Raw genomic sequence first — 12,510 nt, 5'->3', positions numbered from 1 at the left:
GCAGGATCCGTACTTCTATCTTTAAGGTAAATAGTCAAAATGGGAATATATATATATATATATATATATATATATATATATATATATATATATATATATATATATATATATATATATATATATATATATATATATATATATGTGTGTGTGTGTGTGTGTGTGCGTGTGTGTGTGTGTGTGTGTGTGAGGGAGGGTGTGTTTGTAAAACCCCGATACTCACTACACGCACTAGGTAACACACCAGCAAGTCACTACATTTTGAAGAGTCACCACTTACACTCATGTAGTGAGTTTTCTAAAGTGTTGAAAACGGAATTTCGCACCGTATATTACCCAGAAAATACAAAATTGTTCATAGTGTGAGTTTCCGGTCTGAACGTGATTTTTTCCACACACATTTTCATGCTGCATCATGGCGTTTACACACTTTCCCCCTGATGGATTTTTTGCGCATGCGCACGAGTAACTTCCGTGAAAATGGACATCAACAGTAAAAGTAAGTTATTAACAACATATTTTGACAATTTTTACATAGTACAAAATCCGAATTAACTGTTTTTGATATGTTTTATTATTATTTAGTCGCTTAAAGACCAGAGTACTGATAAAAAAATTATAACATGATTTTAACAGATTATTTTGTTAGAAATGACATTCAGTTAAGGATGTGAATAAAGTTGCACTTCTTCTAAGGATATTTTCTCTATTAATTGAATAATTAACTTTAAAATAACGTACCGTGTTTAATGTAATTATTATTTTAAACTTTAAAATCAGTTTTATATGTTACATAACATTTATTAATATTGACTGAATTTCCTCGAAACTCCAATATTTTAAAGTAGTTTGTCAAAGGCAATGCGATTGCAAACAGATAAATTAATAAATTATAGGCCCTAAGTTTGTCTTTTGTGTCTTTAGGGTATTGAAAAAAGTCATTGTGAGTTACTGGTTGTAAAAGTAGAATGAGGGATAATCCGAATTTCCTGATCAAGAATGATAAAAGTGGACTTACCTTTTCTTAAAAAAATGTTTAGTAAATAAACATATGTAAATATTTTACTTAAAACAAGTGAATTTGTTTTAGTGTTCTTTTATCTGTTTGTTTGGGGTTTTTTTTTAGTGTTTTTTTATCTGTTTTAAACAATTCATTTTAAATAATGTTGCCTTATCTAATGAGATTATTTCATCATCTTTAATGAAATTATTTCATCATATAATCTCACATTTTATATACCAGTAATTTGACTTTACCAGAACTTCCCGAAAGTTAAGTTTATTTGAAAGAAAGAGTTTGACGAAATATATGGAGATAACAAACAGTATTCAAGCTCTGATACAATTGCAAAACATTCAAGAGAAAAAATGAAATTCTTTCATATTTGCTTAATATTAAAGAACAAGTAATTAAAATAATTGTTTGCTTGTTACCATCCCTTTGAAAATTTTTCTCTCATACTGAGATGCCACCACTTGCCGGTGGAGGGCCAAAAATTTAGACCTGTGCACCCATAAGCAATTATGGATCTTTTTCATGCCAGCGCATACTATGAAACAGAAGCTCGGTATATACTGTCATCCAAAGGACCTGTCCCCATGTCCTGCAATGAGATTCGAATCCGCAATGTAAGCTGCGACTCCAGAGCAAATGCTATAACCACTGCGCATACTATTAGTAATTAAAAAAGATAAATGTGAGTTAAATGGAAAGAATTTTCAAGCTTTCTTTATGCAAAAGGATGGGAGCAAAATAAATCAACATTTTTAGACTAACATTTTGGTTGGCTTTCAGTTTTCAGATTATTTCTGCTGCTATATAGTTGAATCTGATTTGCCAAGAAACATTTGTTAAAAAACACTATTACCCACCGAATGATGAAGTCATGCCCTCCGGCATAGCAACAGTCAACAATGCTTCATGACGGGTGATATTCCAAAAATAGTGACTGCGCAGAATTTATGTATGCAAGGTTCACTTTTATACGTATTCGCAAAAACATTCAGCATAATATAATAAATACTGCATAAAGTTGAGTGTAACATTGAAAATTTTCACCCCAAGAAAACCATTGTCAACCGAGGCTCGATATCCTGAATCCTTGGATATCTTGAAGTTCTTTCTCAGTAATATAAAGTTTGAGATTGTATTATATAAATACTGCATGTAGTTGAGTGTAACCATGGCAACATTGAAAATTTTCAGCCTTAGAAAACCATTGTCAACCGATGCACAGCCGAGGTTGACAATGGTTTTCTTGGGGTGAAAATTTTCAATGTTACCCTCAATTGCAACTACATGAAGTATTTTTCATATCATACTGAATGTTTTATACAAATACACAGTACAGTGAGTCGCCCGCGTGGCGCAGTGGTTAGAGCGCCTGCTCTAGATTCGCGAAGTAAGGAGTTGATCCTTACGTCGCGGATTTGAATCCCACTGTGGGACGTGGAGACTGGTCCTTTGGATGAGACTGTATAAATCGAGGTCCCGTGTTGCAGTAGGTGCTGGCACAAAAAAGATCCCTCACTGCTCAATGGCCGTAAGTGCAGAGTATAGGACAAAATTTGCAGCTCTCCACCGGCAAGTGGTGGCATCTCCATATGAGTGAAAAATTCTCGAGAGGGACATTAAACAACATACAAACAAACAAACAATCACATTACAGTGAACCTTGCGCGCATAAATTCTGCAGAGTCAATATTTTTTTGGAATATCACCTGTAGTCAAGCAATGTCGACTGTTGCTATCCTGGAGGGTGTGGCTTCATTATTCAGCGGGTAATAGTGTTTTTAACAAATGTTTCTTGATGAATCAGATTCAACTAATTTACATGAAAGTATAATATTAAAAACTATGACTCAGTCGGCCTTTAATCTATCTAAGAGTACTACAATAAGTGAATGTTTGGGTTTTTTAATACATATAATACAATACAGAACAATGTGTTTGGATATAGCAAAGAGACAATCTCATTTATGCAATATGTTGTAAAAATGACAATTTAAAAAAAATATCTTGGAGTGGGGGGGGGGGGGAGGGGGGTCCTGAATCTGCCACTTTTAATGTACCCGAAAGTGGTCAATAAGTCACAACTTACTTAGGGAAGTCATTGATTACTAGTCTGATAATTAGTATGGGTTAGGAATTAACAAGACATATAGTATAGATTGAAATAGTAATACCTGCTTAACTGGGTTAGCAGAATAACAATGAAACTCCAAAAATTTTAAATACAGTCAAACCTTGATATCTAAGGATTCAAGATATCCAGGGCAAAATACCCAAAGAATAAGGGTTTGGGACTTCAAAATCCCTTTCAACATATCCATGATATTCAATATATCAGTGTCATGGATACTGAAGTTCAACTTAAGTAACTATTGCTTGAAAACTTGATATGTTTATATGCATATACACTATGCATATATGCATATGCACTATATGTTTGCACTATATATATACACAAACTAATTCTCATTAATTAGGAAACAGCAATATGTTGTTATACAGATATCATGATTTATCGAGTTTGGTGATGCATTGAATTCGCACATTTTAGGGTAAATACAATGTACAGAGCTACAGTTTATTAGACTTTTTAATAAGATTTCTTGTCGCCTGCATGACGCAGTGGTTAGGGTGTCTGCTCTAGAGTCGCGGAGTAAGGAGTTGATCCTTACGTCGCAGGTTCGAATCCCACTGCGAGTCGTGGAGACCGGTCCTTTGGATGAGACTGTATAAACCAAGGTCCCTTGTCACAGTAAGTGCTGGCTTGAAAAATATCCCTCACTGGCCCTGAGTGCCGAGTATAGGTCAACATTTGTAGCCCTACACCAGCAAGTGGTAGCATCTCTATATGAATGAAAAATTCTCGAGAGGGACATTAAACAACAAACAATCAATCGATCAACAAGATTTATTAACTGGAATGAAATCTATAAGACATCACGGCCTAAGGAAAAAAACAAAGTTGTATACATGTACCATTACTTGCTAATAAAAAATAGGGTTGATAGGTAAAATTTTGTTTTTATTTTGTTTAAATTTTTTTTATAAAGGCATAAACATTGCAATTCATTTTTTTTAATAACAATTTGAAATTTTCGCAGAAAGATTGGAAATGACAAGGGTTAAAAACATGAAGAATGCTGAAAAAAAGATTTTAGGGAGTGCCAACTCACTTCGACATACATGTATCCCTGTATTTGAGATATCAGTGTTCTAGATAACAACCTTCATTAAAAGAAATTAAAATCTATAACAGGACATGAATGCCTTACCCAGGATAAGTTTTGATGAAACAAGGAAAAAAGCATCAGGCTTCTATGGTTCAAAATCAGAGTAAAGGAGGAATGATGAGGTCAAGGTCAAAGGAAACTTTATAAAGGTTTGGAGTATTATGACACAGTTGAATAACTCTCACCAATTTTGTGTTATTGTACGTTTGATAGAAATATTATGAATACTTTCTTTAAAAAAAAAGAGCTGTAACTAAAATAAATAGTCAGATTAATGATTAACAAAAGGAACAGGTCATAATTTGGACACAGTTGAAATGTTATCACCAATATGTGTCAGTGCAAGTGCATAGATAAAAATAAATTAAAAGATTTTTTTAAGACTAAGCTACATGCAAAATAAGGAATAGCGAGGTCAAGGTCAAAGGGAAGATCAAGATAAAAAAAAATTGACATAGTTTATCTCAGATATGTGTATAGATAAAAATATCTTGAATAATTTCTTTGAAATTGAGCTAAATGCAGATTGAAATAGTTGGGTCAATATCATAGGGGTCACAATAAAAAATTCAGGACACATTTGAATACTTCTTACCAACATGTGATAGTACACTGTATGTGTATTTGGATAAAAAAAAAGTTCCTTTAAAACTGAACAAAATGCAAAATGAAAAAGCTAAGTCAAGGTAAAAAAAAATGGACACATTTGAATAGTTCTCACAATATATCATTGTGTGAATTTAGATAAAGATATCTTGAATACTAAGTATTTCCTTTGAAAATCAGCTGAATGTTAAATTCAAGTGTAGTAAAGTCAATATCATAGGGATAGTCAGACTTTCAGAGGATTGTTGGAAACATGCATTAAATTATAATTATTTCTGATTTAATTGTAATATTATTTTGTTTAGTTTTGAGGATAGGGAAATCATATTCAACATTTTCTATTATATTGTCAATTTCTATCAGAGCCTTCCTATTTGTGGATTTTTTTATGCACTGTACAGCAAATACCTGACCATCCTTAGATTTATTTGCAACTTTTATGAGCCTATATAGCAGGCAACACATGTTTTTTCTTGGAACACTCTAGATAAACATACGTATGTACAAGTAAATATTTTTTGGAAAGAATTTTCAGCATAATGTCATGAACCACAGAAAGCATACAAAATAATGCAACATCCGCTTAATAAGTATATTTGGCTTCGTATTCTTAATTACAAGGATAATTTGAATTGCAATATCAATTACATTCAAGTTTCCACAAATTTATAGTCCATGAATAAGAGACTAGGCAATATTATTCACCAGAGTGGGACCAGTGCATAAACATAGATTTATAAAGTCTTAAATAAATTGGTCTCATACCTTCCACTGCAGTGAAAGAATATATTTCCCGTCCTCATTTTGTATGAAAATTAAATCAAAGTACAATGTAAATTAAAGTTCATAAATACCCCTGTACATATATACAATATAATATGACCTTTAAATTTCTCCTTCATCAGCCATGTTGAGGCTGTGATATAGATGGCTACTACTTGAAGGGTATAGACTCCATTCAGTTGCAAAATATTTGGTGATTTCCTTTTCTAAATGAAATAATTTTGGGAATTTTAAACGTGCATGATTTTGGATATCATGCAACCTGAAAATGTTTGAAAGTTGTATAAAATCTTACTTGACCATGACATTTTTTATTTCTAAGGAAATATGACATGCATTGGATTGTTTTTCTTGTAATTCTAGCAGGGATATATCCACTGCAATTCAATCAAGGATGTAAAGAGATTTTCCTCTGGTAAATTGTATTCTATACATCCTCAGAGGCTGAAGCAGCAAGCTAACTTGTAATACAAGATTTGTTTGTATAGCAAGCCAGCTGGTGTAATTTAGTATACATGTACTATGTACAGCTTGAGCTGAAGGTAAAATATTGTGATGTCACAAGGCATAGTTAAAAAGCACTGGGGCCTTCTGCACACATGTATGGAATACAACACAGAGTAAATCCCCTACACCCTTGATTCAACCTCAAGGTGTATGGAATACAATCCAGGGTAAATCCCCGTACACTCTTGACTAAAAGTATATTATATGCTTCTAACATACTGTCTAAATCTTAAATGTAGCATACTTTCTAAATGTAAATTGATTAATTAATTTCCTGATAATTTGATTATATTGATTAATTTGACAGTTTTGCACGGAAGGCCAGGTTTAAATTGTCCGAAAACTAGGAGGAACCTGTGATTTGAGGGTTTATTTCATGGATTTGAATAACTACATGTATTCATGAGTCTTTTCTCAATTCATAATAAAATCAGGGACCTTTATTAGGAGGGGGTTCGGGGGGGGGGGGGGGACTCCCCTGTTATAACCAAAATTATTCGTATAAAGATTAAGAAATTTTTATTTTGTTGTTGCTAAATATTGCATTTATAATTTGTGTCCCAGGCCCTTAATCTTTAGACACCCTTCTGGATCCGCCACTGCCCTACAGTTACTGAGTTATATAGATTATGTATGTAGGGTCTTTTGTTGTTAAAATGACTTGTCCCACCCTAAAATGGCCAAAATAAGTACCTTTGCCATCATACTTTGCAACTGTCCCACTCTAAAAGTCATAAATATTGCCTGCATATTACAAGATTTTCACTTTTCAGAAATGTGCTGGTTACCGGAAGTTCACAAGAACCAGTTAAGCGAAGGTAACACCCTACAACATGAACATGAACTGATCACTGAGACTGCATTGCGTATGAAAGACAGTTTTGTAAGTATTTGTAAGCTTTAAAGTATAAAAATCTTCTCTTGTTACTTTTGAAGATGGAAATTTAGAAGATGCTTGAAGTTCATCGTATGTACTGTGAACTTTGGAAAGTTGTCACTTGGTTGAGAAAATTCGAACTGGGTCAGTTGTATGTGTCAATTTTTCGGAACGATAATCTTTATAGTGCCCGTTTTATTATTTTTTATACACGTACAATGAACACAGTTGGGCCTGCATTACAGTCTATCCTTGTTTGGGATTGGGAAACACAGAAAAGTTACAGTGTCTGTTTAAGGGTTTTTGGTCAACTCGGAACCAGCCTCGTATGATCGTATCTAGGTCAGATCTCCTCCTACAAGTAAGAGCCTCGGTTAAACGTCCCTACGCTCCTTATATACCTCGGAGCGCCAAGTCAAAAGTATATCGCCGTGAACCTCTAGCATGTTATGTAGATCAGATCAAACCCAATAGGTCAACTCATAAAATTCAACTCGTAACCAGGAGAATTGTTACAAGCTGACTCCCCTATATAAATTGATGACAACTCATAACTTAACATTATTAACAATTTATTACCTCTTCTGAGGTCAACATGGTGAAATACGGACCCAAGACTTGGTCTACGAGGTGAACTGACCTGACCATAGATAGAATGTTCTATCATTAAAATGATAAATGTCCTACGGACCCTGTTTAACGATAGAATGCATTCCGTGTATTGTCCATGTAGCAAAGAAAATACGGGAGATAACTCTAACTTTGTGCATTTACTTTGAAATATCCCGAGAGTTCTGAATGTCAACATCTTGTGTAAATTTGAAACGAGTAAAAAATGTTGGTGAAAAAGTGTTGAATTCTTCCATTATATGGATTAAATTTTTAGATGAAAGGTATTTACAGTCTCAAAAGGTTTTTTATGATTAATTTGACTGTTATTTTCAATGCAACTTCATTAATTTTCTCCAAAATCATTTCGGAGCGATTCTGCAATTTTCTGCTATATTATTGGTATATGGGAGGGATTCTAACTGTAGTGAGGGCCTGTCCCAAGACACAGTTAGATTATTTTAATTAACCTGACCAAGGCCACGTAGTTGCCGAGGTCATGTCTGGTTAGCAAGTCGGTCATGTCAAGGGTCCTTCTTTTCACCATGTGGAACTCATATGGGGTATCAATTGTTTTACAATACCGATAAGAAAATTATATATTATACACTTGAGTGCATGATATTGCATTACATTACCAATGTTTTTTGAATGGGATCTTGATTCGCTAGTGAAGTTGTTTATGCTGACTTCTGCAAGTTATGTTAGTTTTTGCATCATGATTTACTGATTAAAACAATTTTTGATTGACAGTAACATGCATTAAATTGTTATGCCCTGTTCACACGGAGAGTTTAATTCGCAGTAAATTAATGCGAAGTAAATAATGTGAATTAAAATAATGCAAATTAAATTGTGTTCACACTACAGCTAATGCGAAGTAAACTAATGGGAATTAAAATTTTATTTCTACAGTAAGGCTATTCAGTAAGGCTATTATGATGTCATTTTCAAATCACGTCGCCTTATGCGCAGCAAACCCATATTACATTCTGTCATAGTCTCTATGCACATTTCAGTGATTAACATAATTTTTCTTTGTTTTCCACTAAAAAATAGCATAAGTATCCATATCTGTCCACAGACATGTGGCATGTGACTTAATTGTGCCATTACGCATGCGTCAAAATTTAATTCGAATTAGCTTCGCTTAGCGTTCACACGGAGCTAATGCGAAGTAATTTAATGTGCAGTTAATTAATTTGAATTAAACTAATTCGCATTAAATTCCCTGTGCGAATGCGATTCAAATTTAATTCGCAGTAACTTATGTTTAATTCGAATTAAACTCTCCGTGTGAACAGGGCATTATAATTGAAGTGAACTTTTACTGAGCAAAATGAAAATCTGGCGCAGAATTTTACTATAAAGAAGAGCCATGTCTGCATTTCCTGGAATTGTAACAAAATTTTCAAATGAATAAACAAATAAATTTTTTGACTTATAGGCCCTAGATCTGTTGTATTCTGTATCATAAACAGACAATGCAAATTTTATAACACACTTTTTTAACGTATAATCATTATTCTATGCATTAAGTCAGGGATCTATATACTAACGGGATAGGCATCTCCTTCAGTACCATGTTTACTCGCTTACAGAGGCCAGTATATATATATAATTATAATAGTAACTTGATCCGAAGAGCCGTATCATGTCAAGTTGACATGCACGGATCATCAGATCAAATTAGCTTGATCTGATGATCCGCGCCTGTCAACGAGACGTAATACGGGTCTCAGGATCAAGTTACTGTTATAATGATAAATTTATTATATACCCCTTTACAACTAGCAAAATATAATAAAAGGAAACTTTTAGGATCAATTACATAACTTTTATCCATTAAGCAAATCATTTTATCAAGGAACTTTTTGATCCGTGAGAATAAAAACAGCATTTATCTGTGTCAACTCAAAACCATATATGTTTGTATGTTAACATGTTAAGATTTGAATTGCCTTGGGTACGACATGACTATGGCCATATGACATTGGGTGGCAGGGGATAGTTTCATACTATAGATTAGTACACGCTGTCAAATTTCTTTAAAAACTGAGATATCCCCTGATTGATGTGATATTTTATGTAGAAAAATGAATAGAATAATTATGGGATACATGTACATGTGCAGTGTAGCAGAGCTTGCTGAGAAAAATGATGTGCATCATGTAGGTGTCACTCTGATGCTTAGCATATATAGAGTTGTAAATGCGAAACTAAGACATTTGGTCAGTCGCAGAGGAAATTCAGCTGAAAAGCAGTGGTGTGCATCTCAGAGGGAAGGTGAATGGCCCCATATCAATTGGTGAATTTTCATTAGGGCATGCATTGTTCTACAGAATACTGGGTGTTTTATCCTGCTTGCTCGGGAATGGGATGGGCTGTATAGGTGCGACAGCAGCCCAAATCTTGGAAAAACAAGCCAAAATCTTTGGAGACCTCCAAGTGCATTTTCGGTACATGTGCACTTTAATATGTAGGTTACATGTTATACGTTGACACATTTTTTGAGCTATAGATATATGAAGTGCAATTAATTAGCACCCAAGAAACTGCCCCAAACTATGATCTGTTTTTATTGACCTCATGCATATGCCTACCCCCTCGGCACATGTTTGGCATTGAAAAGAAAAATTATCCCCTGCCACCTTGATAACAGATATGTGGAAATAAATTTTCTGTTTTTAGAACTTCATGGAGATTTGTCATCTATTAATGCAAGTATTTAGAATAAAATATATTTAAACCAAAATCATTTTTTAATGCCAACTTTTAGAGATCAAAGAGCGAGCCTAGATAATTAATTAGAATTTGTTAGTATGGTATTTCATTGTACATTTAAGGCCATTCCAAGTTTTTTCAATGTTTAGCGTCCGCGTGTGCCTTGGATTTTTTGACATCCCTTAACAAAAAAAAAACAAAAAAACCAAACAAACAAAATCAGGAGTCCTGAAATTGTTTATTCTGGTCGATTCACTGAATTCTGTCAATTTCTCTAAGTATTTGTCTACACTATGCCATATTTGGAATATTTTAAGCATTTAATACCTTGATTTTGCTGAAAAATAAATATTTCTACAAGAAAAATAGATTAATGGAATCATATTCTTTGAATGACATCATTTTTATGGCTATAATGACTTGTGTTTTACTTTTTGGTTTGTGTGTTTTTTGCGAATAGGTAGTGAAGTATTTGAAAGATGGGTGGATGCTAAACATAGAAAAAACTTGGAATGGCCTAAGGTAATATTTTCCATATGCATCAATTTCATAAATCTGTGGTGCAGCCATGCAAAATGACTTGATATTTTGGAGTTAGGAACCACATCAGAGGAAAAGTTTGTTGCTTAGCCAGTGGATGTCAATATGTTGATTGGTGGCTCTGATTTTATTAGGTCACCTGAGTCACTCAGGTGACCTATTGCTACATGTATCTGTTTTCATCCGTCGTCGTGTGGGTGTGCATCTTGCTTAAATTTTTTACATTTTCAACTTCTTCTCAAGAACCACCGGGCCAATTTCAACCAAACTTGCAACAAAGTATCCTTTGGTAAAGGTAATTCAAGTTTGTTCAAATGAAGCGCCACACCGTCTTCCAAGGGGAGATAACTAAGAATTAGTGAAAAATTAATGGCATCTTTTAAAAATCTTCTTCTCAAGAACCACTAGACCAGGTAAGATGAAACTTATGTGGAAACATCCTCAGGTAGTGTAGACTCAAGTTTGTTAAAATCATAACTCCCAGGGGTAGGGTGGGGCCACAATGGACGATCAAAGTTTTACATTATAGGAATACATAGGAAAAATCTTTAAAAATCTTCTTCTCCAGAACCACTGGGCCAAGAAAGATAAAACTTACGTGGAAACATCCCCAGGTAGTGTAGATTCAAGTTTGTTCAAATCATGACCCCTGGGCAGGGGTGTGCAATTACAAAAATTAGTTACTAGCCTGGACTAGTGGAAGTAACAAAGTTACTAGCTCGAGGTTGACAATCATCACTAGCCCATTAACTACTGAAAACAATACATGTATAAGTATAACAAAAAGGTAAAAAAAAAAAAAATTTAAGTTGAAATAAATAAAACAAATAATGGTTTCCACTATGTTATTGTCAGGTACTTCTCCCTATTTTTATTGAATATAATTGTGACAGTCACTGAAACGACTGGCGATAGCAACACACAATACATATATGTTGAAAAGAATTAAAGATTATGATTTTACAACAAAGTTAATTTGTACATCAATTCAGTCGATGTAAATATACATATACTTTCGTTTCAGATTTACTAGCCCGACAGGCTAATGCAGTATAGATTTATGATAGCCCAACCTCTAAAATTGGTAGCCCTGAGCGTTGGGCAATGGTAATTGCACACCCCTGCCGGGGGCAGGGCGGGTCACAATGGGAGATCAAAGTTTTACATGGGAATACATTGGAAAAATCTTCTCCAGAACCACTGGGCCAAGAAAGATGAAACTGATGTAGAAACATCTTCAGGTAGTGTAGATTCAAATTTCTTAAAATGATGATCCCCGGGGAGGGTGGGGCCATAATGAACAATGAAATTTTTACATTGGAATACGTAGGAAAAATCTTGAAAAAATTATTTTCTCAAGAACAGCAAAGCCATGATTGGTTATATTTACATGGAAGCATCCTCAGGTAATATAGAGTGGGGCCACAATTTATGATCAAAGATTTACGAATACATAGGAAAAATCTTTAACAATCTTCTTCTCAAGAATAGCAAAGCCATGATTTGTCTTATTTATATGGAAGCATCCTTGGGTAATGTAAATTCAAATTTGTTCAAATCATGACCCCCTGGGGTAGGGAGGGGACACAACAGGTGATCAAATTTTAGTTAGGAATATATATGAA

The 12,510-nt window shown here is 34.1% G+C and overlaps 1 long non-coding RNA gene across 3 annotated transcripts in view; it reads left to right on the top strand.

Annotated features, from left to right (window-relative positions):
* The first annotated feature begins 437 nt into the window (after nt 1-437).
* The window catches only part of LOC133175362 (uncharacterized), a 28,583-nt gene continuing 16,510 nt past the window's right edge, over nt 438-12,510 (top strand). For all 3 annotated transcript variants that reach the window (XR_009719270.1, XR_009719268.1, XR_009719269.1), the window contains exons 1-2: nt 438-496; nt 6,909-7,018. This is a non-coding gene — a long non-coding RNA (uncharacterized LOC133175362). The remainder of the gene's footprint in view (nt 497-6,908; nt 7,019-12,510) is intronic.

Source organism: Saccostrea echinata, unplaced genomic scaffold, assembly GCF_033153115.1.
Source record: "Saccostrea echinata isolate AGI-Se365-2 ecotype Australia unplaced genomic scaffold, CSIRO_AGI_Sech_v1 ptg000062l, whole genome shotgun sequence".
Lineage (NCBI taxonomy): Eukaryota > Metazoa > Mollusca > Bivalvia > Ostreida > Ostreidae > Saccostrea > Saccostrea echinata.
This window is presented reverse-complemented; position numbering and strand designations above follow the sequence as displayed.